The following is a 27,960-nucleotide window of genomic DNA, read 5'->3' on the forward strand; positions in this document are numbered from 1 at the left end:
CCTCCTAACAGTGGTCAGGACTGGGGGCACAAAATGCACCACGAAATAGAAAGTGCATGTCAGAAAGGCAAGGTCACAGTGATCATGGGGGACTTCAATATGCAGGTGGACTGGGTAAATAATGCTGCCAGTGGACCCAAGGAAAGGGAATTCATTGAATGTTTACAGGAGGGCTTTTTGGAACAGCTTGTGATGGAGCCCACGAGGGAACAGGCCATACTGGACTTAGTGTTATGTAATGAGCCAGACTTGATTAAAGATCTTTAAGTAAGGGAGCACTTGGGAGGCAGTGATCATAATATGGTAGAATTCAATCTCCAACTTGAAAGAAAGAAGGTAGAATCAGATGTAAAGGTGTTACAGTTAAATAAAGGTAACTACAGGGGCATGAGGGAGGAACTGACGAAAATCGACTGGGAGCAGAGCCTAGTGGGATAGACAGTAGAACAGCAATGGCAGGAGTTTCTGGGAGTGATTGAGGACACAGTACAGAGGTTCATCCCAAAGAAAAGAAAGGTTACCAGAGGGGGGATTAGGCAGCCATGGCTGACAAAGGAAGTTAGGGAATGCATCAAAGCAAAAGAGAAAGCCGATAATGTGGCAAAGAGTAGTGGGAAGTCAGAAGATTGGGAAGGCTACAAAAACAAACAGAGGATAACAAAGAGAGAAATAAGGAAAGAGAGGATCAAATATGAAGGTAGGCTAGCCAGTAACATTAGGAATGATAGTAAAAGTTTATTTAAATACATTAAAAACAAACGGGAGGCAAAAGTTGACATTGGGCCGCTCCAAAATGACGCTGGTAATCTAGTGATGGGAGACAAGGAAATAGCTGAGGAACTAAATAAGTACTTTGCGTCAGTCTTCACAGTAGAAGACATGAGTAATATCCCAACAATTCCGGAGAGTCAGGGGGCAGAGTTGAATATGGTAGCCATCACAAAGGGGAAAGTGCTAGAGAAACTAAGAGGTCGAAAAATTTATAAATCTCCGGGCCCAGATGGGCTACATCCTAGAGTTCTAAAGGAGATAGCTGAAGAAATAGTGGAGGCGTTAGTTATGATCTTTCAAAAGTCACTGGAGTCAGGGAAAATCCCAGAGGATTGGAAAATCACTGTTGTAACCCCCCTGTTCAAGAAGGGAACAAGGAAAAAGATGGAAAATTATAGGCCAATTAGCCTAACCTCGGTTGTTGGCAAGATTCTAGAATCCATTGTTAAGGATGAGATTTCTAAATTCTTGGAAGTGCAGGGTCGGATTAGGACAAGTCAGCATGGATTTAGTAAGGGGAGGTCGTGCCTGACAAACCTGTTAGAGTTCTTTGAAGAGATAACAAATAGGTTAGACCAAGGAGAGCCAATGGATGTTATCTATCATGACTTCCAAAAGGCCTTTGATAAGGTACCTCACGGGAGACTGCTGAGTAAAATAAGGGCCCATGGTACTCGAGGCAAGGTACTAACTTGGATTGACGATTGGCTGTCAGGCAGAAAGCAGAGAGTTGGGATAAAAGGTTCTTTTTCGGCATGGCAACCGGTGACGAGTGGTGTCCCGCAGGGTTCAGTGTTGGGGCCACAGCTGTTCTCTTTATATATTAACGATCTAGATGATGGGACTGGGGGCATTCTGGCTAACTTTGCCGATGATACAAAGATAGGTGGAGGGGCAGGTAGTATGGAGGAGGTGGGGAGGCTGCAGAAAGATTTAGACAGTTTAGGAGAGTGGTCCAATAAATGGCTGATGAAATTCAACGTGGGCAAGTGCGAGGTCTTGCACTTTGGAAAAAAGAATAGAGGCATGGACTATTTTCTAAACGGTGACAAAATTCATTATGCTGAAGTTCAAAGGGACTTGGGAGTCCTAGTCCAGGATTCTCTAAAGGTAAACTTGCAGGTTGAGTCCGTAATTAAGAAAGCAAATGCAATGTTGTCATTCAGCTCAAGAGGCTTGGAATATAAAAGCAGGGGTGTACTTCTGAAGCTTTATAAAGCATTAGTTAGGCCCCATTTAGAATACTGTGAGCAATTTTGGGCCCCACACCTCAAGAAGGACATACTGGCACTGGAGCGGGTCCAGCGGAGATTCACACGAATGATCTCAGGAATGGTAGGCCTAACATACGATGAACGTCTGAGGATCCTGGGTTTATATTCATTGGAGTTTAGGAGGTGAGGGGAGATCTAATAGAAACTTACAAGATAATGAATGGCTTAGATAGGGTGGATGTAGGGAAGTTGTTTCCATTAGCAGGGGAGACTAGGACCCGGGGGCACAGCCTTAGAATAGAAGGGAGTCACTTTAGAACAGAGATGAGGAGAAATTTCTTCAGCCAGAGAGTGGTGGGTCTGTGGAATTCATTGCCACAGAGGGCGGTGGAGGCCGGGACGTTGAGTGTCTTTAAGACAGAAGTTGATGAATTCTTGATTTCTCGAGGAATTAAGGGCTATGGAGAGAGAGCGGGTAAATGGAGTTGAAATCAGTCATGATTGAATGGTGGAGTGGACTCGATGGGCCGAATGGGCTTACTTCCGCTCCTATGACTTATGGTCTTATGGTCTTATTACATCAATCCAAATAGAAAAAAGAACAAAGAAAAATAGAGCACAGGAACAGGCCCTTCTGCCCTCCAAACCTGTACCGATCATGATACCACCTTTCCCAAAACCATCAACACTTCCTAGTGCTGTTTCCCTCTATACACATCCTATCCATGTATTTGTGGAGATGCCTTTTGAACACCGTTAATGTATCTGCTTCCACAACCTCCCCTGGCAATGCGTTCCAGGCACTCACCACCCTCTGTGTAAAGAAATCTGCCTCGCACATCTCCTCTAAGCTTTGCCCCATGGACCTTAAATCAATGCCCCCTGGTGACTGACCCCTGCACCCTGGGAATGAGTGCCTGCCCATCCACTCTAGCCAGGCCCATCATAATCTTGTAGACCTCTATCAGGTCACCCCTCAACCTCTGCCGTTCTAATGAAAACAGTCCCGAGTCTATTCAGTTCTCCACATAGCTAACACCCTCCAAATCAGGCAACATCCTGGTAAACCTCCTTTGCACCCTCTCCAAAGCCCCCACATCCTTGTGCTAGTGTGGCGACCAGAATTGTGCTCAATATTTCAAGTGTGGTCTTATAGGTTGTCTACAACTGTGGCATGACTTGCCAGTTTTTATACTCGATGCCCAGTCCAATGAAGGCAAGCAATGAAGGTATGCTTTCTTGACTATCTTGTCCACTTGTGCTGCCACTTTCAAAGATCTGTGAACTTGCACACCCAGATCTTTCTGACTTTCTATATTCCTAAGAGTTTTGCCATTGAGCGTATATTTCCCCTCTCTGTTAGACCTACCGAAATGCATTACCTTACATATGTCTGATAGCTGATTGATAATAATGTCATTAATATTGCATGTGGATCTTTGTGGATTGAACAACTATTTTTGAGTACGAAAGTCATGAAACAGAAGCAGCAGCTCTGAAAGGAGTTATTACTTTGATTTGGAAAAGTCAGAAAATTCTCAGAGAAGGAAATTGGTGGGTTGTAAAATTTGCATAATTTGCGGTCATGTGAAACAGTGAGTTAATACAGTAGGCTGAATAATTACATCAACAGCTGAATGCCAGAGGAGATATAGGAATCAATACCTTAAGGGATATTGAGACAGAACTGATTGAACACAGAAAACTTTTAGTTCCTGGGCATTTTCAGTGTTTGTGAGCAATTTATGACAAATCTATGGACAATATTCCCATAAACTATATAGATTAGTTTATTTTTTACTGGAACTTGAGTATTTACAAACCCAGCAATTAAAACACAGGTAATCCAGACATCAGTATATTTCAAACAATGTAAAATACAGCAAAATTAGAAATGTTTGGACATTTTGAAGCTACCATTTCTAGGAGTTGGAACTTGCTCAAATTTTCTCACATCACCTACGCACTACTACACAATGTGTAGCAAATGGATGAGGGTTAAATTATTTCTTCATTTGCATCAAAAGTAATTGCAAAATACCCATTTATCTCACAAATCAAAGGCGTAGCTCACCTATTCAAAAGAGCACCCTGGCTACTAAGAAATATTCACAAGGTTCAGACGTGCTGCTACCAGATCTAATCAGCACACTTCAGGTTGCAGATACCTGCCTTACCAAAATCACAAATGGAAGCTTTATATGGACAGCTGCCTCCCTGAACCATGGCTGTGAAATTTATAACCTGCTAACATGCTGCAATTACCCCCCCTCCCCCCCCCCCCACCTTCCCAATACCATGAAAATGGCAGAGGCTGGGCTCAGGGGCAGGGCATCTAGATTCAGGTTTGTGCCAGCCTCCCTGTGTGCAAGAAAATTCAGGTCTAAAACTCAGCTAGAACAGTTTGAGATAATAGACTCCCATGTTTCAAGTACAATGTTGAGAAAATACAGCAAAGCTTATAATGTGTTAGGCAGGTAGTTTCGATATGGACTGCACCTCGATGCAGGGAAGCTAGAAACAGATGTCTAACACTGGAGAAGATCCAACACTGTTTTATTCAACAACAGAACTGATATACATATTCAGCTGTAGGTCGACACTATACTGAACTGACTGGAGACCTTGTAGTAGCCTGACCAGACTTACTAGCTACCGCATGGTGTTTGCACTTGCTAACTCGTGGACTCTGACTGTCTCAGTGGCTGGGTCCCGAGAGCACGGGAAACCTAGTGCCCTCTGGCTTTATAGTGGTAGTGTCCTGTCTGGTGATTGGCTGCACTGTGTTGTGTGCTTACTGGTCATCCTGTGTGTCAATCACTGTCTGCCTGCATCTCATTATATACATGAGTAGATATTATGACATCTCTCCCCTTTTTATTTTAGATAAATAAATACTAAGGTGTGCGTGCGTATATATATATGCCTGACTATATACAAAAGGTGTCTAAATGAACATATATACATAGGAAGGTGTCGATGGTGCAGATATATGGCAAACGAAACAATATTTACAGAGATTAAATCGATGAAGTCACAAAATGTGCAAAAGTTCAGTCTACAGATTCAGTCTTTTTGATGGGCGACAAAGTCTTGTCGATCGCCGCAGAGGTGGATCAGGAGCTGCCTGCACGAGGATAGGCGGGATCGCTGGCTGCTGAGCGGTGGAGCAGATCTGCAAAGGGCTGCGTACTGGCCAAGATTGCCACACTGTAGACACCGGTGTCCTCTTGCCGGACATTGCCGCTTTAAATGGGCGGAACCACAATTCGGACACGTCATGATGCCGTGTCAGCGCATTCCGTGCGCTATCGCGCATGCGCAGTGCGGTCGGTTGACGTACGCACCTGCGCAGTCTGGTTGTCGGGATCGTCGTCCACCCGGTCATGGCGCGCATGCGCTGGGACCCGGGAAAAGCGTGCAAAACGGCCGCTCTCCTCGATGCTCAGGCCCTGCATTTGTGCAATGGCCTGCACCCGTTCCGCCTCGTGGGAGGCCAGCTTTGCAGTTTCTGCCACCCTGATATGTGAGTGACGATTCTTAGTATGCTCTTCGCCAACGCACGTCTCGATAGCGTCAGAGAGGGTCAACTGTTTGACTTTCAGGAGCTGCTGCCGAAGGGAGTTGGAGTGGACCCCGAAAACGATCTGATCCCGGATCATGGAATCAGCCGTCGAGTCATAGTTACATGACTGCGCTGGGATGCGGAGATGGGTCACGAAGGACTGAAAAGGTTCATCCTTACCCTGAAGCCTCTGCTGGAAAACGTACCGTTCAAAGCTCTCATTCACCTCAATGTCGCAGTGGCCGTCAAACCTCAGAAGGACTGTTTTGAATTTTGTTTTGTCTTCGCGTCAGCAAACGTAAGGGAGTTGTAGATGTGGATGGCGTGGTCCCCCGCGGTGGCGAGAAATAGCACGATCTTCCTGGCATTCGTGCTGCTTCGAGGTCGGAGACCTCGATGTACAAGAGGAACTTTTGCTTGAAGATTTTCCAATTGGCGCCGAGGTTGCCGGAGATGCGGAGCTGCGGAGGAGGCTGGATGTTTTCCAATTCACCGGATGGCTGCTTGCTGGTCAATGCTGATTCACTCGAGGTAGGTCTGTCAAGATCAGTATCACTCTCGTACCATGATGTGTTAGGCAGGTAGGTTCGATGTGGACTGCACTCGATGCAGGGAAGCAAGAAACAGACGTCTAACACTGGAGAAGATCCAACACTGTTTTATTCAGTGATATAACTGATATACATATTCAGCTGTGGGTCGACACTGTACTGAACTGACTGGAGACCTTGCAGTAGCCTGACCAGACGTACTAGATACCTCATGGTGTTTGCACTTGCTAGCTTGTGGACTCTGACTGTCTCAGTGGCTGGGTCCCGAGAGCACGGGAAACCTCGTGCCCTCTGGCTTTATAGTGGTAGTGTCCTGTCTGGTGATTGGCTGCACTGTGTTGTGTGCTTACTGGTCATCCTGTGTGTCAATCACTGCCTGTCTGCATCTCATTATATACATGAGTGGATATTATGACAGCTTATGGATTCAAACGCGCAAAATACTCACAATCAAATAAGCAATCTGTTCAAATTGCAATAACTTGACGCAAACAAGAGGACAAAATGTACATCTAGACCAGACTGATTGTAACACCTGGAGATGGTACAGAATCAGCAGCAAATTCACTAAAGTGCCACGGACAAGAAACAACAAATCTCAATCAAAAGGCCAAATGTTGATTAGACGTAAGACTCGATTTAACGATCGTGTAGCATCAGGTGCAGATCTGGGTGCGCCAGTTAAACAGCGGGAAAGGCCAAAATTGAGATTCATACCGGGCACGAATCAGGTTGCTATCTAACCGTACTCCTTTTTAAAAATGTGAAGCTGGCGCAATGGCTGCTGAAAGGAACTGAGGAAGTGAGTCGCCATTTCCCTCTTCACAGTAACTTCACTGCAGTGTTAATGTAAGCCTACTCGTGACACTAATAATGATTATTATTACTTTACTGCCCCAGTGCTCAGGGGGGTGGGGGCAGGGGGGTGGGGGGGTGGAACCCCTCAGGCAGATTGGGATTGGTCAGTGGGCTGAAGTGTTCCAGGTTGGAGGTTGCCCCTAGCCCTTAAATCTGTGAGGTCTTCGAGCCATCTTTAAACATTGGGGATACCATAACAGGGTAAACTACAGCTGCTACTTGTCTGTCCCACCAAATACTTCCAAGACAGAGCCCTGTACTTGGTGAGATGCTGAAGATCACTTTAACTGTGAATAGCCTCTAGCTCCAAAGCTGAAGGCTATTGCTAATAAGGAATTGGCCTTGTCAGTTGTGGAAGCACTTCCCAGCTGCAGGTTGTGTTGCTGCTTGCTCTTGTAGGTGACTTGCAAATGCCTGGAGACTGCTGTAGCTCAGAGTTTTTTTGCTGGTTGCTGCTGCCTTTTATGCTTGCCTTCTGCCTCTTTCCCTTGGGTTTACTGGATGGAGAGAAGGAAGAAAGAAGGTGGTTGCCTTTCGGTCTCTTTTCCTTGGACTGCGGTGAGCAAAGGATTTTGATTGGCCTATCAACAGGCTGAGGATGCAGGAGGGCTTGCCCGAGCAGTCTGTGGATGTTTTTAAGGGCCTGTTGTGTGTGTTGACTGTGTATTCTATTCTGGACTTATGGGTCTGGCCATCAGACAGGGTGGTGATGGAAGATCAGACGCGATGCTGCAGGAGATGGGGGTTGGTTGCCCGGCTCAACTGCACAGCTCAGTGATTGCGCCAGGATACTCTCATGGACAACCGGTGATTTTTTATGTTCAGTAGCCACCTGCTGCTCCAGTTCTGGAAGCCATGCAGGTCGCTGGAGTTCCTTGGTTTCCTTTTGCATTGTGTATGGTCTATGTTTGTCCCGGGGGGGGGGGTTGCAGAATTGAATGTTGGATACCATGTAACTGCGGATTATCTTTTTCACACTTGCAGGCCCTCTGCCTCTGTGGCCTGGGAGTCGCTGGAAGATGCTGCCAGTGCTGGTGAGGGGGAGGTGATTTTTGCTCTCTCTCCCTCCTCCGCTATGCTCCAGGTCGGCGTGACTTTCGGTCATTGGCTTACCAAGTGGCTTTTCATTGTTGCAAGTCCACTGTAGTGGCTGTTGGGGGGCACCTTCTTGCACCATTGGCAGTGTATTGCTATTTTGCCTGGTGGCTGTGTGCTTGTCTGCTGCGACCCCTCTCCCCTCTTGCTTCTGCAGCCTGGCCCCGGTAAATTACCAGTGCTGAAGAAGGGGTGAGGGGTGGGGTGTTCTCTCTCCTTCCACTGGTGAGGTTGTTCATTTTTTCTTTGTTTTGACTTTTGTCCTTGGGGTGTACGGTTAGTGTCTTTGTTGTCTTCCTGACTTTTTTTTTGTCCTTCGGTGGTCGCTTTGTTTGTGGTTTTGTTTATCACGCGCCGGACCTGTTCTGGGCTGAACTGTGCCACTATTGGGTGAGGTGGAATGGTTTTCTCTCTCTCCTCCGCCGTGCTCCATGTTGGAGCAGCTTTTTCCGGTGGGCTGGGCTGGTGAGCCTTTCCGCTGGGGAAGGTGGGGGGAGGCTGAGTGTGTTCTGCGTACCAAGTGATTGGTGTCCTCATTGTATTGTCTTTTGTTTTTTGATACTGTCAATAAACTAAAATATTTGCAGGTTGTGTTTGCTGCTTGTGGCTGCAAATTCCTGGAGGCTGCTGTTGCTGTTCCCTGCTATTTCTGTGGCCAGAAAGAAGGGAAATTTTACTAAGATACCTGGAACACTTGGCTCTGGGGACGTACGAGTACTGAAAGCAATCTGGTTTGAGTCAAGAAGATGCTGCGGGACGTGGTACGCGACATTGATCCAAATGAGCCACTTGCTGTAGACTTTGAAGAAATGCTTTTGCAAATTGCTAACGTTTTTGTTGCTGCTGTGGTGAGTTCTGCATGTAACTAGCATGTCATTGCGGGTCAAGCATGCTGAAAGTCAAGGATGTTCAACTGCACCTTGAGCACCAGTGGAATGTGAAGATTTGGTTCCGATAAGAATTGACCGATGTGGGAGAGCCTGTACAGCTTTGGGTCAAGGACACAGAATGGCACTGATACGTGAAACAGCCAACAAGTCCGCATTGATGGATAGTTCATAGTATCATAAAATTTACAGTGCAGAAGGAGGTCATTCGGCCCATCGGGTCTGCACTGGCCCTTGGAAAGAGCACCCTACCCAAGCCCACACCTCCACCCTATCCCCACACCTCCATCCTATCCCCATAACCCTACCTAACCATTTTTGGATGTTTAAGGGCAATTTAGCATAGCCAATACACCTAACCTGCACACCTTTGGACTGTGGGAGGAAACCAGAGCCCCCGGAGGAAACCCACACAGACACGGGGAGAATGAGCATACTCCACACAGACAGTGACTCAAGCCGGGAATTGAACCTGGGACCCTAGAGCTGTGAAGTAACTGTGCTAACCACGGTGCTACTGTGCTGCACCTCATTTTGAGGACAAAGGTCTGGACATGATAAAATATTCTCAAGTTTGTCATCTTTTTCTGTTGAGGAACTTGCGAGGGGTGATATCACGTGGTTTGTTTTTTGTGAAAATGAGCTGATATAGCTTTGTATTGGTATCAACATGAAACGGTGATGTTCCCTTGTTTTTTAATGGTTAGTGTGCTATGTAAAACGTTAAGTAGTTGGTTATCAAATTTTGTAAATGTTGACAATTTTGCCAATTTGATATTCTCAAGTGGCTTCTTGAGGACACATGTGTCATGTCTCAGACGATGAGTATTGCATTTCATTTCAATCAAACTTTGAAACCTGCAGTTTGCCTGACATCTAGAAGCATCAGCAAACACTCAAGAGTTGGACTTCAGCACTAGGGATATACTCATGACAAAAGGGTGGGTGTGTGGAATGGGGAGGCGACCTGAGCATGGTTTCCCTTGTGTTCCCAGAGGGGTCTGGGTTCTGGGGGTTCCTGCTGTAGCTAGGGGTGCATGTGGAGAGTGAGGTTTTCCAGCACGACGCGCTCGCTAGATGGCACTCTGAGAGAAGGCAGGAACATAAGGGAGGGGGAGGCATCGGGGATTTAAGGATCCGAGGGTGGAAGCCCTAATTGATTGGATTGGATTGGATTTGTTTATTGTCATGTGTACCGAGGTACAGTGAAAAGTACTGTTTTGCGTGCAGCTCAGACAGATCATTCCGCACATGAAAGGAGGAGACTTATGTAAAGATGAGACATGAAGATTCAGTTAGGGCGCTCGAGAGTTACAAGTTAGCTAGAAAAGACCGAAAGAGAGAGCTAAGAAGAGCCAGGAGGGGACATGAGAAGTCTTTGGCAGGGAGGATCAAGGATAACCCTAAAGCTTTCTTTAGATATGTCAGGAATAAAAGAATGACTAGGGTAAGAGTAGGGCCAGTCAAGGACAGTAGTGGGAAGTTGTGCTTGGAGTCCGAGGAGATCGGAGAGGTGCTAAATGAATATTTTTCATCGGTATTCACACAGGAAAAAGACAATGTTGTCGAGGAGAATACTGAGATTCAGGCTACTAGACTAGAAGGGCTTGAGGTTCATAAGGAGGAGGTGTTAGCAATTCTGGAAAGTGTGAAAATAGATAAGTCCCCTGGGCCGGATGGGATTTATCCTAGGATTCTCTGGGAAGCTAGGGAGGAGATTGCTGAGCCTTTGGCCTTGATCTTTAAGTCATCTTTGTCTACAGGAATAGTGCCAGAAGACTGGAGGATAGCAAATGTTGTCCCCTTGTTCAAGAAGGGGAGCAGAGACAACGCCGGTAACTATAGACCAGTGAGCCTTACTTCTGTTGTGGAAAAAATCTTGGAAAGGTTTATAAGAGATAGGATGTATAATCAACTGGGAAGGAACAATTTGACTAGAGATAGTCAACACAGTTTTGTGAAGGGTAGGTCGTGCCTCACAAACCTTATAGAGTTCCTTGAGAAGGTGACCAAACAGTTGGATGAGGGTAAAGCAGTTGATGAGGTGTATATGGATTTCAGTAAAGCATTTGATAAGGATCCCCATGGTAGGCTACTGCAGAAAATACGGAGGCATGGGATTCAGGGTGATTTAGCAGTTTGGATCAGAAATTGGCTAGCTGGAAGAAGACAAAGGGTGGTGGTTGATGGGAAATGTTCAGACTGGAGTCCAGTTACTAGTGGTGTACGACAAGGATCTGTTTTGGGGCCACTGCTGTTTGTCATTTTTATAAATGACCTGGAGGAGGGCATAGAAGGATGGGTGAGTAAATTTGCAGATGACACTAAAGTCGGTGGAGTTGTGGACAGTGCGGAACAATGTTACAAGTTACAGAGGGACATACATAAGCTGCAGCGCTGGGCTGAGAGGTGGCTAATGGAGTTCAATGCAGAAAAGTGTGAGGTGATTCATTTTGGAAGGAATAACAGGAAGACTGAGTACTGGGCTAATGGTAAGATTCTTGGCAGTGTGGATGAGCAGAGAGATCTCGGTGTCCATGTACATAGATCCCTGAAAGTTGCTAACCAGGTTGAGAGGGTTGTTAAGAAGGCGTATGGTGTGTTAGCTTTTATTGGTAGAGGGATTGAGTTTAGGAGCCATGAGGCCATGTTGCAGCTAAACAACACTCTGGAGTATTGCGTGCAATTTTGGTCGCTGCATTATAGGAAGGATGTGGAAGCATTGGAAAGGGTGCAGAGGAGATTTACCAGAATGTTGCCTGGTATGGAGGGAAGATCTTATGAGGAAAGGCTGAGGGACTTGAGGCTGTTTTCGTTAGAGAGAAGAAGTTTAAGAGGTGACTTAATTGAGGCATACAAGATGATCAGAGGATTGGATAGGGTGGACAGTGAAAGCCTTTTTCCTCGGATGGTGATGTCTAGCACAAGGGGACATACCTTTAAATTGAGGGGAGATAGATATAAGACAGATGTCAGAGGTAGGTTCTTTACTCAGAGAGTAGTAAGGGCGTGGAATGCCCTGCCTGCAACAGTAGTGGACTCGCCAACACTAAGGACATTCAAATGGTCATTGGATAGACATATGGACAATAAGGGAATCGTGTAGATGGGCTTCAGAGTGGTTTCACAGGTCGGCGCAGCATCGAGGGCCGAAGGACCTGTACTGCGCTGTAATGGTCTATGTTCTATGTAAAGAAAATACATAATCGGGCAAACATAAAAGTTCCCGTACCAGCCTCCCTGAACAGGCACCGGAATGTGGCGACTGGGGGCTTTTCACAGTCACTTCATTTGATGCCTACTTGTGACAATAAGCGATTTTAATTTCAAACACAGAGACACAGGCATCGGGTGAAAATGTGTGAAGAGATCAGTTCAGTCCATAAGAGGGTTGTTTAGGAGTCTGGTAAAAGCGGGGAAGAAGCTGTTTTTGAATCTGTTAGTACGTGTTCTCAGGCGTTTGTATCTCCTACCTGATGGAAGAAGATGGAAGAGTGAGAAAGCCGGGTGGGAGAGGTCTTTGATTATGCTGCCCGCTTTCTCAAGGCAGCGGGATGTGTCAATGGATGGGAGGGGGGTTTGTGTGATGGACGGGGTTGTGTTGATGACTCTGTAGTTTCTTACAGTCTTGGGCGAGCAGTTGCCATACCAGGCTGTGATGCAGCCCAATAGGGTGCTTTCTATGGTGCATCTGTAAAAGTTGGTAAGAGTCAATGTTCAATGCGGACATGCTGAACTTACTTAGTTTCCTGAAAAGGTATAGGCGCTGTTGTGCTTTCTTGGTCATAGCGTCGACGTGGGTGGACCAGGACAGATTTGTTGTTTATCCTTGCCGATTGTGGTTTATGGGTCAGAAGGTCAAGGGTCCAGTTGCAGAGTGAGGAGCCAAGCCCTAGGTTTTGGAGCATTGATATGAGCTTGGCTGCGATTATGATGTTGAAGGTGGAGCTGTAGTCAATTAATAGTCTGATGTTGGAGTCTTCGTTGTTCAGGTGCTCCAGGGATGAGTGTAGGGCCAGGGAGATGCCATTTGCTGTGTGACCGGTTGCGGCAGTATGTGAATTGCAGTGGATCTACGTATTCTGGGAGTATGGAGTTGATGTGCCTCATGATCAACCTCTCGAAGCACTTCATTATGATTGATGTCATGGCCACCAGATGATAATCATTGAGGCACATTACCTGGCTCTTCTTTGGCACCAATATGATGGTGGTCTTCTTAAAGCAGTTGGGGACTTCGGAACAGAGTAGGGAGAGTTTGAAGATGTCCGCGAACCTGCCAGCTGGTCCACGCAAGATCTGAGTGCACAACCAGGAACCCCTTCCGGACCCATCGCCTTTCGAAGGTTCACTTTCAAGAAGGCCAATCTGTCTTCGGAAGCTGTGATGGTGGGTATTGGTGTGTCCGGAGCTGCTAGGACACGCGACAGTGGTTTGATAATTTCCTGCTCAAACCGAGCATAGAATGCATTGAGTTCATCAGGGAGGGGTGCTCTGCTGCCGATGATTCTGCTTGGCTTCACTTTGTAGCCCGTTATGTTGTTTAAACCTTGTCACAATAAGAGTCTTTAAGGCTAGTCTGTGATTCTAGCTTGGTCTGATATTGTCTTTTGGCATCCCTGATGACTTTGTGGAGGTTGTCGGCCTGTCTACTTCTCCAATTCCTTACAGATACCAAAATGGATGCTAGTGTCGATCCCGCAAAGGATGCCCTCGTGGTGCTGGTGACATCCCAGGTGGCCAGACACCGAAGAAGGCAGCAGCGTTGATGCATGCTGGAGATGACACTCATGTTTGAGAGGGCTGCATCAGGCCAAGGAGGGACCCAAAGGGGGACACCAGCGATGACCCAAGGTGTACAGCATTGTTGGTCTTTCAAGGAAATTACAGACAGCATGTGTCACAGGAGAATCCGTCTCGCAGTGCTGTCACCCCATGGGGGAGGACGACACCTGCTCCCAGTGCCGAGAAGGTTACTACATCCCTGAACATTGCCACAGGTTCATTCCAGTGCTTGAGCGGGGACTTGTGTGGCTTGTAACAAGCTACAGCCCACAAGTGCATCTGTGAGGTCACGGATTCCCTGTATGCCCGCTCAACTGCCTATATCAACTTTAAGCTGGACCAAGCCCACCAAGATGCCCAGGCTACAGGATTTTCCATCATCGCAGGGATGCCTCAGGTTCAGGGGGTAATTGATGGAATGTATGTTGCCTTGCATGCAACGGGGCATCAGGGAGTGCCCTTCATTAACAGGAAGGTGTTCCACTCCCTGAACGTTCAAATTTATGCGACCACCGTCTTCGGCCCTCATCCTCACCCGCATCTCATAGGACAAGGCTTTGTCCACCCCCACCCAGGTCATCCTCTCCCCCACCATTTCCCCATTCCACTCCTTTTCCCCCATTCCCCTCCATCCCCCCAATCACTTCCTTTCCTCCCCCATTCCCCGACCCTCAACCCAACCCAACACCTCCCCCCCCCACCCCCCCACCCCCTCCCGACTCGGGTGTTCCACCCTCCCAAGGTCTGTAACATCACTGCAGGGTGATGGACCTTTGTTGGCACTATCAGAGGGTCCTATAGGCCTTTCAGTCCTTACCCTTCACAACCTTCACCCTTCAAAAACTTCCTTTGCTCCATCCATGTCACCAGATGCCCCCAACCCACTCACTCTAATAGACCCTCATGACCTCTCAAGTTCAGTCCTTCCACTGAACTGCAATGGCTCTTCATGCCCATGGCAGGTTCTACCCTTCTACACAGCTCTTATGGCCCCTCATGCCTCCATACCAAGCCATGGCACTTCCTTGTCCATTACTATATATTATCCAGAACCAATGAACCCTATAGTGATAGTACTTTGTGTAATTGATTCATTACTTGCTCCAATGTTGAAAAAAAGCCATTTTACTTTGAACTAATAAATGTGTGTCAATCATGCAGACCATTTACATGTCAATAATAAAAAACACATTGAATCCAATTTATTTCTGTAAAACATTGTAAAATTGACAGCAGAGATCAGAGAGCCTGACCTGTCAATCAAACAATGTTTTTACGGTGGCACAGCTGTTTCAGCTGGAATAAGGATTGTCTGGGCGCTCAGCCAAGCTTAATGAGGCTTGGCTGAGTGTCCAGGCAACTACTATTCCATTGCCTTTGTTATAGGCTTCAATAATTTCTTGGCCAATGGTCTGTTCAATGATTTAGGCACTGTTAGAAGGCCTATAAGTTACTCCCACCAACATTTTCTGAAGCTTGCTCGTCCTAAATTCCAGTCATACTAATGCTATTTCCTGATTTTCTGAGACAAGATCCTTTCTCACAAATGCTCTTCTGTTATCCTTTATTATCTTTCTTCATTTGCCTGTCTTTTCGAAACTTTGTTTTCCCTGGAATATTTATTTCCCATTTTATGTACCAATGCACCTGTAATGGTGATTTGATGTATTTCTATTTCTATTTGTGAAACTTGTATACTTATAGTATTTCAAATGCTCTGTGCATTCAGATTACTCTATGATGGACGATTACTGTGAAACTTTGTTTCCTTCTGAGTCCCATTCAGCCTATTTTCACTGACGGGCTGGTTTAACACAGGGCTAAATAGCTGGCTTTTAAAGCAGACCAAGGCAGGCCAGTCGCACGGGTTCAATTCCCATACCAGCCTCCCCGATCAGGCGCCAGACTGTGGCGACTAGGGGCTTTTCACAGTAACTTCATTTGAAGCCTACTTGTGACCATAAGCGATTTTCATTTCATTTTTTCATTTCAAATTGCCTCCAGCTTTATTTTTGGACTGGTTTGGACAACTTCACCCAAACCCTGTCCCACCCCACCACCCTGCTAGTTTAAAGCCATTTTCCCATACTCTGACTGTAGTTGTGATACACTGTTATGTTTGTATCTCTGTCCCTACTTGTCACATTCTGGTCACCATTACCTATATACTACTACCCTACACTATTGCTTTGTCCTTTCTATTCAACTTTTGAAATAACCCTTCATTTGAACCTTTTCCCCTACTTCCCCCCCAACCAACTGCTTAGTTTAAAGTTCTCTCTGTGCCCCGAGTTTTGTCATTCACCAGGGCACTGGTTGCAGCTCAGTTCAGGTAAAGACCCACCCAATGGACAGTTTTCCCCAGTACTGGTGCCAGGGCCCCATGAATCAAAACTAATTTTTCCCAAGCCAATATTTGGGCCATACATTCAAGTCTCAATATTCGAGATGCTTGATCATTTTAATCAGAAAGGCTTGCAGCTATCATTGGCTGGAACCCTATCAGGGATTAGATATTGGGCAATCTTTGATACCGCCAAATAGTTGAAACAAGTGCTGAGAGAATATCAAGGAACATTAGGGAGATCAGCCATAATCGTACTGAATGGTGGAGGAGACTCGAGAGGCTGAATTGCCTGCTCCCGCTCTTAGAAGTTATGTTCTTATGTAAAGTTCTCTGATGCTACTTTTGAGGCCACATGACAGGCAGTAGTTAATAGATCATCAATGTGCCACTCACTAGCTAGAGCCATGCTTCCCATGTTATGCGTTATTTTAACAGGTACATTTTTCAAAGTATGAGGCCTTTGGCCAGGAAGGTTCGATTTATTTGGTAACAATTAGATTTTATGGCTTTAATGGCAATACATGGTGCAGCAGTCTTATCCTTGTTACAAAATGGACTTGATTTGACTTACCATGACTAACACAATAACAGACACCAAGGTACATCATATTACAAAACCAATAGATCAACCTATCAAATTGTTCATTGTGCACATATATGTGGTATATTGTATCTAATACTATATTGTATTATGACTTGTTACGAATACAAAATAATCTCTAAAATAGCAATGTTAATAATTTACCGCTGATTTTTCTGACTGAGAATTTTCAAATCAGTTGTTAATCTCTCAAAATCATCTTCCAATGTATACAGATGTACTGTTTAAAAATTAATATGCCCAATACAGTAATAATACTGTGTATCCTGAAAAAGACAGGGGCTGGGATTCTCCAATAATGGCGCTATGACCCCACTCCAGCGTGACAACGCGGGCATTTCATTCTGGACTTTCCTGAAGAAAGCTCAGAGTGATTCTCCCACCTCGAGAGGGCTAGCAAGGCCCTGTAGTAGTCTTCGCAGCTCCGGCTGCCGATACAGGGCCCTGCACTTCCGGTCGGGGATCCGTGCATGCGCATGGCGGCGGCCTGCATCGGCCGCACCGCGCAACATGGCAGACCCACACTGCGGACCGGCACCAAAAAGATAGGCCCCTCCCCAGCCCGAGATCATGCACGCCCGCCGATCAGTGGCCCCCGATCGATAGCCTGGCCGTCTGTGAGTCCCCCCCCCAGTGAAGGGTCCCCCTGGCCCCCCACTAGGGCGGCCATGGACTGAGTCCGCATCTACCACGCCGAGTCCTCGATGGGTGGGACCATGAGAGAACCACGCTGTTGGGTCCTTGGCCAGTTACACTTGGAGAATCGCCGCGGGGGACTCTTTCAATGGCCTCCTACCCGTGCTGCGTAGATCGCGCACGCGATTCACGCAGGAGCGGCGTTGCGCCAGATTTCGTCCCCATTCTCCGGCCACATGATGATCAGGATTTCAACGCGGAGGCTCGGAGAATCCCACCCAGGATATTTGCAGTGTTTTATACCATCCAGCCCTGGTAATATTCTTGTCGGATGGCCTGATTTATATCACAAGAGCACTTGGAGATAAAGGCATAAATGATTTATTAATATTAACTGTGGGTCCATTATATACTAAACAGATGAATAACAGTATTAACATGCACAATCAACCTCTCTCTTCCAGCCCTTCAGTCAGTCTGAGATCACCTGACTCTAACATTCACTTATATACTAATGAGACTCCTAGTGGTCAGTCAGTGAATTACAACACCACCATGATATCACCACACATAGTTGCAACAGTCTTTTAATTGTCCTGAGCAGTTTGGAATGAGCTATAATGACTTAGATTTCTCTATTTAGAACAATTCTCTTAAAGGAACACAGAAAGATTAGCAGGTCAAAATGACAACCATGTTCAAAACTAGATCCATGCAAGGGATATTTTCACGTGTAATGATCAGAAACTCCCTTTTGCACCAACTTAACAAATCAAGCTAAAAATAATTTAGGATTGTGATGATATGCCATGGGTCTAAGTTTCTTCATTCTTCTTCCTGGGCAGTCCCTTGAGATCGATAATGATTTGCTTCCATTCGGGTTCAAGTGGTTCTGAGGTGACTGTTAAGTCTAATGTGCAATCTGCAGGCTCTGCCATGTGGGGCGGGTGAGGCTTGAAGGTTTGAGTAGGTGGGTTGTTTGGAGGTTTGTGGATTCTCTCTCTCCACATCTTGACTTTGTCTCTGCACAATCCTGTCAATGTCTGTCAATGTGCTTTCCCAGATGAGCCATCTCCACTTTGGTTGGTCACAAGGTGTCCAATGAGTCCGTGGGAATGTTTGACTTCTTCAGGGATGTTTGACTATCCTGTAACTACACCCTTGATTATCCCTCACCACCCAATGGAACCCCCAGTCTTGGACCGGCCCCACCCGATTACATCCCCCATCCCCAACTAACCCCATTTCCAAACCACCTTACTGCTCCCAAACTCCCAACCTGTGACTACCCTGCCAAACCAGATCTACACTCTGACCTAACCTGCCCCTGAACCACTTACCTTGCATACTTGCCTTCTCTCCCCACACGTCAAAGTGGCTTTGGGACGTTTGAACCTACTGGAATACGGCAGATAGTGCAGGAAAAAAGGAGAGCGGCTTTGCTTCCCGGATGCTACAAAACTCTGAGGGAAGGACTCCGTTATGCTGCATATTTCTCAAGAGGCCTGGGTTGGAAGTGCACATGAGAAATCTGGAGCTCCAGTGTAGGGTAAGTAAATAAAGAACCCGATGATGATTGCCACTCCACAGAAGATGCGACACATAATTTCTAAAATTGATATGATTCTGTTTATTAACCTTTTTTGCGGTATTGTTCAATGAAATTACTTTTATCAAAATATGGAAACCAAGTCACAGCTGCTGCATGAAAGCTATTGTTCAATGCTCCTCTCCCTTTCAAGAAACATCACTGTTTAAAGGCAAGTGTTGTTTTATCAGCTGATGGATATACTACAATCTAATCCTTCCTGTGAACTCTTGTACTCCAAAGTCCAACCATTGTGTATATTAACTGGAAATTAAGTCTTTTGCTTCTCATTCGGATATGAATGTGAAGGATTTGTAACCCTGAAAAAGCTCACCACACACAGGATTCTGATAAATGTGGTTGTAAATTGGTCCCTTTTTTCACAATAGGGCAACACAGCTGCATTTTAATGTTGCAAAGCATTTTATGACCAAGATAGAAAATTTGCCATGGAAACTGTGATGTGATTGGGTATTTAAACAGGCTGGTTGATTTATGATAGCATTTGTATTTGAACTTTGCATTGTCCTGCATGTCCAAAACTCTATGTTGTAGGGAATTCAGAAACAGAATGGCATTGTGCTGTCAAAAACAATTCTGAAATATGCAAGTAACATTTGGGAAACTGGGTTTACAGCAAATAGGTAGATGTTGTGCTCGTCTTTTTTATTATTCATTCAAGGGATGTAGACTTCTCTGGGGAGGCCAGCACTTTATTGTCCATCCCGAATTACCCTCGAGGAGGTCTTATTAACAGTGCTTGTGAAAGACCAGGAAGTGTTTTTTTAACCCAGCATTATTGTAAAACAACACAGCATATTGCTCTGTGCCTGATTCTACTGCTTGTATTGCAGGGCTGATTAAATGCAGAGACCAAAACTGTCCTACAGAAATGTAGGCGACACACTTGTTGAGCTAAACAAATGACCCTTTAAAATGATAATGTCGGCAATGGCATTTTCACAATCTTTTTGTTTAAAATTGCACTAGTTAGACAAAAAGTGAAAACAGAAAATGCTGAAAATCTAGCACACCAGTGAACAGAGCTCTCCCTGAGCTACAATTAATGAATGTTTCTTTCTTTTCATATCTATATTAAATTTAAACTTGAATGCTGATAATTCCATGATAGGGAACAAGCTCAGGGGACCTAACTGAGCCAGTCAGAATGAGGCATCTAACGATACAATTGCAGAGTCATGGTCAATTAATTAGCTTGGGGTATTTTTTTTCTTCCTGCATATTTTTGAGCTCATTAGCTTGTTTAAGACAATTCGCTCCAAAATCGCTGCATATTGACTTGAATATGGTGGTATGGTGGACAAGCTATGTAGTTTCGACATTAACAGTCTGGAATGGATTAAAACTCACAGCTAATAATATTGTGTGCATGCATTGTTCCTAAATTTGCTGTCTTGTTTTGGTTAGATTGCTAAAAAAAAAGCCGAACTAAGAAAAGGCTTGCAACTGGTGTTTTTCATCACTTTGGGATATTTCAAAGTGCATTACAGCCAATTGAATGGTTTTGAAGTAAAGCCATTGTTGTAATATGGGAAAAGTGGCAACCTATTTGCTCACTGCAATCTCTAAACAGCAATGTGTCGACTTCTGCTGATGAGGATGTGCTGAGAAGTTGCACATCAGGTGGCTCTCCTCCCACAAACCTGAAAATAAGCTCTTTTCACCCGAAATAGCCCGCTAACACACAGGAAAAACATCCTCACACCACTACCAGCAACAGCAGGGGCTGGTTTAGCACACTCGGCTAAATAGCTGGCTTTTAAAGCAGACCAAGGCAGGCCAGCAGCACGGTTTGATTCCCGTACCAGCCTCCCCGAACAGGCGCCGGAATGTGGCGACTAGGGGCTTTTCACAGTAACTTCATTTGAAGCCTACTTGTGACAATAAGTGATTTTCATTTCATTTTCATTTCCAGAGGCCACATGGAAACCAGGAGCAGAAAAAGCCTAGAGAAACAAACGGGCGAGGTGGCCAACGCACAAAGCGGTGAAGCTCTGGCCTCACCAGAGTAAGAAGGACCAGCCCACCGTGCAAGGAGCCCCCCACACCAGGGGAAGAGTGGAGGATGTTTCTCTCAAGAGAACTGAGATAACATCGGGAACAGACAAAACAGATATTCAAACTGTGCTCAAGGGTGCGGTTGTGGAAGCTCTGGCGACCAAGGCGGAGAGGTGACTGGTGGTTCAAGAAAATACTATTAAGTGAGCTGGAAAAAGCCACAACAGACCAGAGTGACTGGATTATCTCCCCAGAGAAAGAGGTGGCAAGGCTGGTCGCGACACAGGGGAGCCTGAAGGGGAAAATCAAAGATCAAGAGAACCTGTTGAGGCGCTAAATCCTACAGATCGTGGACCTCCCGGAGGGGATCGAAGGTAGGAACTCCACGGACTATGTGGCCCAAATGCTGGGCAACCTGGTAGGAAGGGATAGCTTCCCCAACACACCAGAAATTGACAGAGCACACCGGCCGCTTGGCCCAAAGCCCAAAGCCGGGGCACAGCTGAGGGCGATAATCGCCAAAATGCACTGGTACCACCACCGGGAATGAATCCTGTGCTGGGTGAGACAAACTAAGAACTGTAACTGGGAAGGTCACCAGATTCGGATCTACCAGGACATTGAGGCTGACTTGGCCAAGCGCCGGGCAGAATTCAACAGGGTGAAGGCTGCGCTGTACAAGAGTGGCGTAAAGTTTGGGATGCTGTACCTAGCCAAGCTCACGGCCCCGGCAGATGCGGACAAGTTTGTCTCAGAGAATGGACTACAGAAATGGCAGCAGGGACAGTGATGAAGGGCTCATCAGAAGAGGCTTCTACTTTCTGAATTGCCAACTGTGAACCACCATGCTGAACACTTTGCGTGGGTTTGTAGTCCCTCATTCTGGGGACAAGGGAGGAAAGAGAAGACGGAATGAGCGATTGCAGCCGAGCGCAAGAGAAGGTGAGGGGAACTGTAAACAAGAAGCTCAGGGAATGGGCGACGGCAGGCTGCACAACTAGCCCCAGGAGGGGGGCCACCACACAAGTGGAGAAGCTAGCAACGGCAAGCGTGATGGAGAGAGAGGTCGCAGCACATCTCTTGCAAGGGGAAAAGAGCCTGGCAAGGGGAGGGGGGGGTGGGTGCAGAAATCGGACAACTAGGGGAAGAAACAGAGGGAAGGGAGGGGGAGGGACAGCTGCAGGGAGGGGGGCAAGGAAGATGAAGGGGGGAGGAGAAAACACCACAAGGGGAACACTGGAAAAGAGGGAGCAAGGGCACATGTGGTGACTTGGAACAACATGGCACCGCAAGCAACCACGTTGGATGGTCCCTGAACAAAAGAAACCCCGGAGTGCAGGGCTCACCCACATGGCGTACTCACAGTTGGCAGCCATGTTGGGTGGCCCCTAGACAAAGGGGAACCCCGGAGTGCAGGGACCCAGACTCATGGGAAGAATGGCGACCAGGACAAATTTGGACCCCCCCAACATTGGAAACCCCAGAGTGCAGATGCGCGATCGCCAGCTAATTATGGTTGGTTCCGCAGGAGCGGGGGAAAAACAAACCCGATCGGGATAGTCACCTGTAAAGCCAGGAGACTTAACGGCCCAATGAAAAGATCCAGAGTCTTCGCCCACCTGAAAAGTTTAAAATCTGACATAGTCTTCCTCCAAGAGATACACCTGAGGGAGAAGGACCAACTTCGGGTAAGGGAGAGCTGGGTGGGACAGACTGATAATTCCTGCTATGGGACGAGGGCCAGGGGGGTAAGCCATACTGCAAAATAAGAGGATGGTGTTTACTGCAACTGTGATGGTTACGGACCTAGGGGGTCCGTCATGGTCAGCGGTATCCTGGACGAGGCACCACTAGTCCTGGTGAATGTGTACGCTCCGGGGGCTGGGAACCCATGGCGGTTCACCCACCCAGGAGAGAAGGAATTCTCCTTCTTCTCCCAAGTACACAATGTATATTCATGGATCCACTTCTTTGGTCCTTCTTCCATTCTTCCAGGGCTAGTAATTGCGGAATATTCTGCGATTTTAATCTCCGACTATGCTCCGTATAAAATGTATGTGAGATTGGAGACAGCCGTGCCCAACGCCCCCCATGGAGGTTGGACACGGCCCTCCTCGCCGTTAAGGCTTTCTGTGAGAAAATGTCACAGGCCATAGACGAGTATATTACTAATAACCATAATGGGGAGGTCTCATCCTCCACATTCTGGGTGGCGCTGATGGCTGTGATCAGGGGTGAAATTATCACTTATAAAGCACGGAAAGATAGGGAAGTAAGGATGGCTAGATAACAGCTAGCCGATTCCGTATTAGAAGTGGACTAGTGATACTCTGAGGCTCCGACTGTCGAGCTCCTGATGAAAAGGAAAAAGCTACAAAGGGACTTTGACCTGCTCTACACAAGGAAAGCAATGCACCAACTCTGCCTGATACGGAGGACGCTGTACGAGCACGGAGACAAATGTCAGACGCATGCTGACTCATCAGCTGAGAAAACAGGCAGCCTCGAGGGAAATAGCACAGATCAGGGACAGCAGAGACAAATTAGTAGCAGAACCGGACAAGATCAACAAAGCATTTGGGACTTTCTACCGGGAGCTATACACCTCCGATGAAGCAGTTCCGTGATGGACTGGACATGCCAGTCGTGGGGGAAGATAGGAGATGTGGCCTGGAAGCACCGCTAGAACTGGGAGAGATAGTAGGTGGGGAAGACACCGGGGCCGGACGATTTCACGACTAACATCTACAAATGATTTGCGACAGCACTGGCCTCTGCGGGAGATGTTTACAGACTCACTGGCGAGGGGCACCCTGCTGCCTACACTAGCACAAGCCTTAATCTTGCTGATACCTAAAATAGACAAAGACCAACAAAATGCGGGTCCTACAGACCCATCTCGCTGCTAAATGCTGAAGTGAATATATTAGCCAAGGTCCGAGCCAAAAGGCTGGAGGACTGCATATCTGGTGGTTGCAGAAAACCAATCAGGCCTTGTCAAGGGTAGACAGCTAACATCGAACATCAGGCACCTGCTGAACGTGATCATGACCCACCCGGGAAGAGAACACCTAACGTGATCGTCTCCCTGGACGCAGAAAAGGCCTTCAACAGAGTCGAATGGGAGTACCTCATAGAGGTACCACAGCGAGCGTATGAACAAATACCACCAACTCTAAGTACTTACAGCTGCACAGAGGCAGAAGGCAGAGATACCTGTTGCCTCCACTGCTGTTCGCCGTAGCGATAGAATCACTGGCGATCACATTTTGGGGGGAAAATAATTGGAAGGAGAGGAGACAGAGAGCACAAAGACTTGCTCTATGCAGATGACGTGCTCCTCTACATCTCGGACCTGCAAAGCAGCATGGAAGGAATCATGGCGCTCTTGAAAGAGTTTGTAGCCTTCTTGGGCTACAAACTTAACCTGAGTAAAAGCGAGATTTTCCCGGTGAACCCGCAAGAGAGAGGGGCAGAGCTAGAGAGAATGTCATTTAAACAGGCCCGACACAAATTCCGCTAACTGGGGATCCACATCGCTCATGACTGGAAAAGGATCCACAACTAGAACCTGACCAGCCTGATTGGGGAAGTAAAAAAGGTCCTGCAGAGATGGAACACACTCCCACTCTCCCTGTCTGCAGATGAATGTACTGCCCAGGTTCCTCTTCCTGTTCAGATCAGAATGTATTACATCAAGAAAAATATTGACCAGTCACCTTAACATCAGCGATCAGCAAAATAATGGTATTCAAGGACAAAATAGAAAAACATCCAGAAATAAAATAAATAGTCAACATGAAGCCCAAAAGAGAATGTTTTGCTTGCCCAATGTCACTAAATTCTTTAAAAATGTAATGGAGAATAGTTAACAATAAAGCAACAGATGTAATTTATCCAGATTTCCATAACGCTTTCGGGAACTGCCACAAAAACAAACAAACACGTGAGGTCAGAGAATGCAGGTAGTAGAATGGCTGTAGTAGCTTGCTGACTGCAAAACAGAAAACAGAGAGGAGTAAAAGGTAGCTCTCAAAAGTGGAAAAGGTAGAAATCAGGGTTCCACAAGGAATCAGTGCTGGGACCTCTGACCACAATTTATATTCATGATTTTGACTTTAGATCAGGAATACAAACACACAAGTCGCCAAATGTAACAATGCAGGTCTTGATGGCCTATCCAGTGTTAGCTCACAGGCTGCTGTCATTGTCATTTCATAATTATAACAACAGGAATACAAGAAATGCTATGCTTTATTTATTACAAAAGATAAACAGTATTTATTTTCTCCTAGAAAGAAAAGACTGCCCAATATAAATGTTTAAAAATGTCAAAACATTTTGATGGAGTTGAAAGAGATCCCCTATGTATAAAAATGTCAAGTCATGTTGGCTTTGTTTTCATGGCTTTAACGGCTTTATCCACTCCAGGAATGCATACTCCCGGGGCAGCACGGTAGCACAGTGGTTAGCATTGCTGCCTCACGGCGCCAAGTTCCCAACTTTGATCCCGGCTCTGGGTCACTGTCCGTGTGGAGTTTGCACATTCTCCCCGTGTTTGCATGGGTTTCGCCCCCACAACCCAAAAGATGTGCAGGGTAGGTGGATTGGCTACGCTAAATTGTCCCGTAATTGGAAAAAATGAATAGGGTACTCTAAAATTATTTTAAAAAAGGAATGCATACTCCCATTTTCTGTTTTTCCTCCCAAATATATCACTTGCACTTGCCCAGTCAATTATATGTATCCCAATCCGTTATTTTAACCTGTTAATATCTTGCTGATTATGAATTTATTTACAGTATTCCTTGAAGTTTAGTAAACTACCCCCTCCCGCATGTCCATTATCAGCAAATTTCAAGACTGCATTCTCTACACCTAAGTTCAACTCATTTGTCAATGTCTATAATAAAAATGGACCTTTCAATAACTCAAGTGTAGGCTACTTCTGGGCCATCTCAAATATGAACAACAACTATTATTGTTGACAGCAATTAGAAAGTACTGTGAATGCTGAAAATCTGAAAGAATAACAGAAAAATGATGGAAACACTTAGCAGCTCCGATGAAAGGTCAAAGGACCTGAAATGTTATTTTTTGACAAAATGTTATTTCTGGCACACCATTCCTGATGATAGAACCGGAAGTAAACGCAACTTCAATTCTCTGGTTCTCACGCAATAACAATTTAAAGTTAAAGTGATGGCTGCATGCTTGGGAGACGCATGCCATCATGCAGTGAGAGAATCTTTTCAGCAGTGCAACCTGTTATCAACTCACAATGCAGCAGGTATGGATGGGCTCTAAGAGAGCCCACTGGACAAACAGGCCATATCTTGCCTGCACAACTCAATTGCCATTAACAGAAGATTTATAGGAAGCGCAAAGGTGGTTCAGGTGTTCTTCAAATTTAAATGTCACATGTAAATATTTCACATTACATTGGTTTTATTTGTGTGTGCATCGTCATTATTTGTTGAAACTAGCTTCGTCAGAGAGCTAAATGGACTGGTACGCCTCATGGTTGGAACACACTGATGGTTGCAGGGTACTTGGGGACACCTCTTTATTATGGAAGAAATGATTATATGCTTTTGCATACACTCTTTATTGAATGTTCATGTTAGTGTCCACCGTTGTAACACTCCATTCTGTGGGAATATGGTTGAACTTGCAGGCTCACCTTTTTTTCATTTGTTCGTGGGATGTGGGCATCAGTGTTAAGGTTAGCATTTTTATCCATCTCTAATGGTCCTTGAGAAGGTCAGTGTGAGCTGCCTTCTTGAACTACTGCAGTCTATGTGGTGTAGGAGCACAAACAGTGCTGTTAGGAAGATAGTTCCAGGATTTTGACCTAGTGGCAGTGAAGGAACAATGATATAGTTACAGGTTGGAATGGTGTGTGACTTGGAGGGGAAATTGCAGGTGTTCCCTCGCAGCTGCTGTCTTTGTCCTACTAGGTGGTAGAGATCATGGGTTTGGAAAGTGCTATTAAAGGCAGCTTGGAGAGTTGCTGAAGTGCATCTTGTACATGGTACATACTGCTTCCACTCTGCCTCTGGTGTGGGGAATGAACATTGCAGGTGGTGGATGGGCTGCCAGTCAGGCAGGCTGCTTTGTCCTGGGTGCTGTGGAGCTTTTTGAGTGTTGTTGAAGCTGCACTCAGACCAGACAAGTGGAGAGTATTCCATCACACCCCTAAATTGTGCCTTGTAGATGGTTACCAGGTTTTGGGGAGTCAGGAGATGATTCCCAGTTTCTGACTTGTTCTTGTAGCCACAGTAATTATATAGCTGGTCCAGTTCAGTTTCTGGTCAATGGTGTTATGTTTTTATATTGACATAAAGGCACCATTCACTCATAAGAGATTGTGTTAGCATGTTGTCGATTCATTTATTTCAACTAGGCACATGAAAACATTTGTACAAAGGTATAAATTTTGAACACATCAGCGGTAGATGTGTGTATGCTGTGCTCTGCTTACAGGCAAAAGTGAAACAGAGTCTGGATCACATGACGCTAGTGATAGCATGCTGCTCTTCTTTAAAAGTATACTACAGCTAATGGCAATGTCCAGGATGTTGATAGTGAGGGAATCTGTGATGGTAATGCCATTGAACATCAAAGGGAGATGTGTAATGCCCCGCACGGGACTTACGGGGTGGAAATGGTCATCTTCTGCGTGGTTTTCGCAGAATACTAAGGGCCGGGGGAACTCCATTTAGCATTCGATAAAAGGTTGGCCAGTAAAGCACCAACCAGAAAGAGACCCAGTTGGGACCTACCAGGAAGTGTACATACCATACTTGTAAATGTATCACAGTTTTTGATTTATGTGGACCCCCGTGTCCTTATGAAAATATGGTTAGATTCTCTGTTGTTATTATCAGTCAAAGTCTGAACATTGTCCAGGTCTTGCTGCATATGGAGAAAGACTGCTTCAATATCTAATGTGATGGAAATGGCGCTGAACATTGTGCAACCATAAGAGCTGCTGCTCTCTTCTATCCATTGTAAAGGACATTATCTGAGTTCAACTCTCA

The sequence above is a fragment of the Scyliorhinus torazame genome, chromosome 8 (genome assembly GCF_047496885.1).
Source record: "Scyliorhinus torazame isolate Kashiwa2021f chromosome 8, sScyTor2.1, whole genome shotgun sequence".
NCBI classification, from domain to species: Eukaryota; Metazoa; Chordata; class Chondrichthyes; order Carcharhiniformes; family Scyliorhinidae; genus Scyliorhinus; species Scyliorhinus torazame.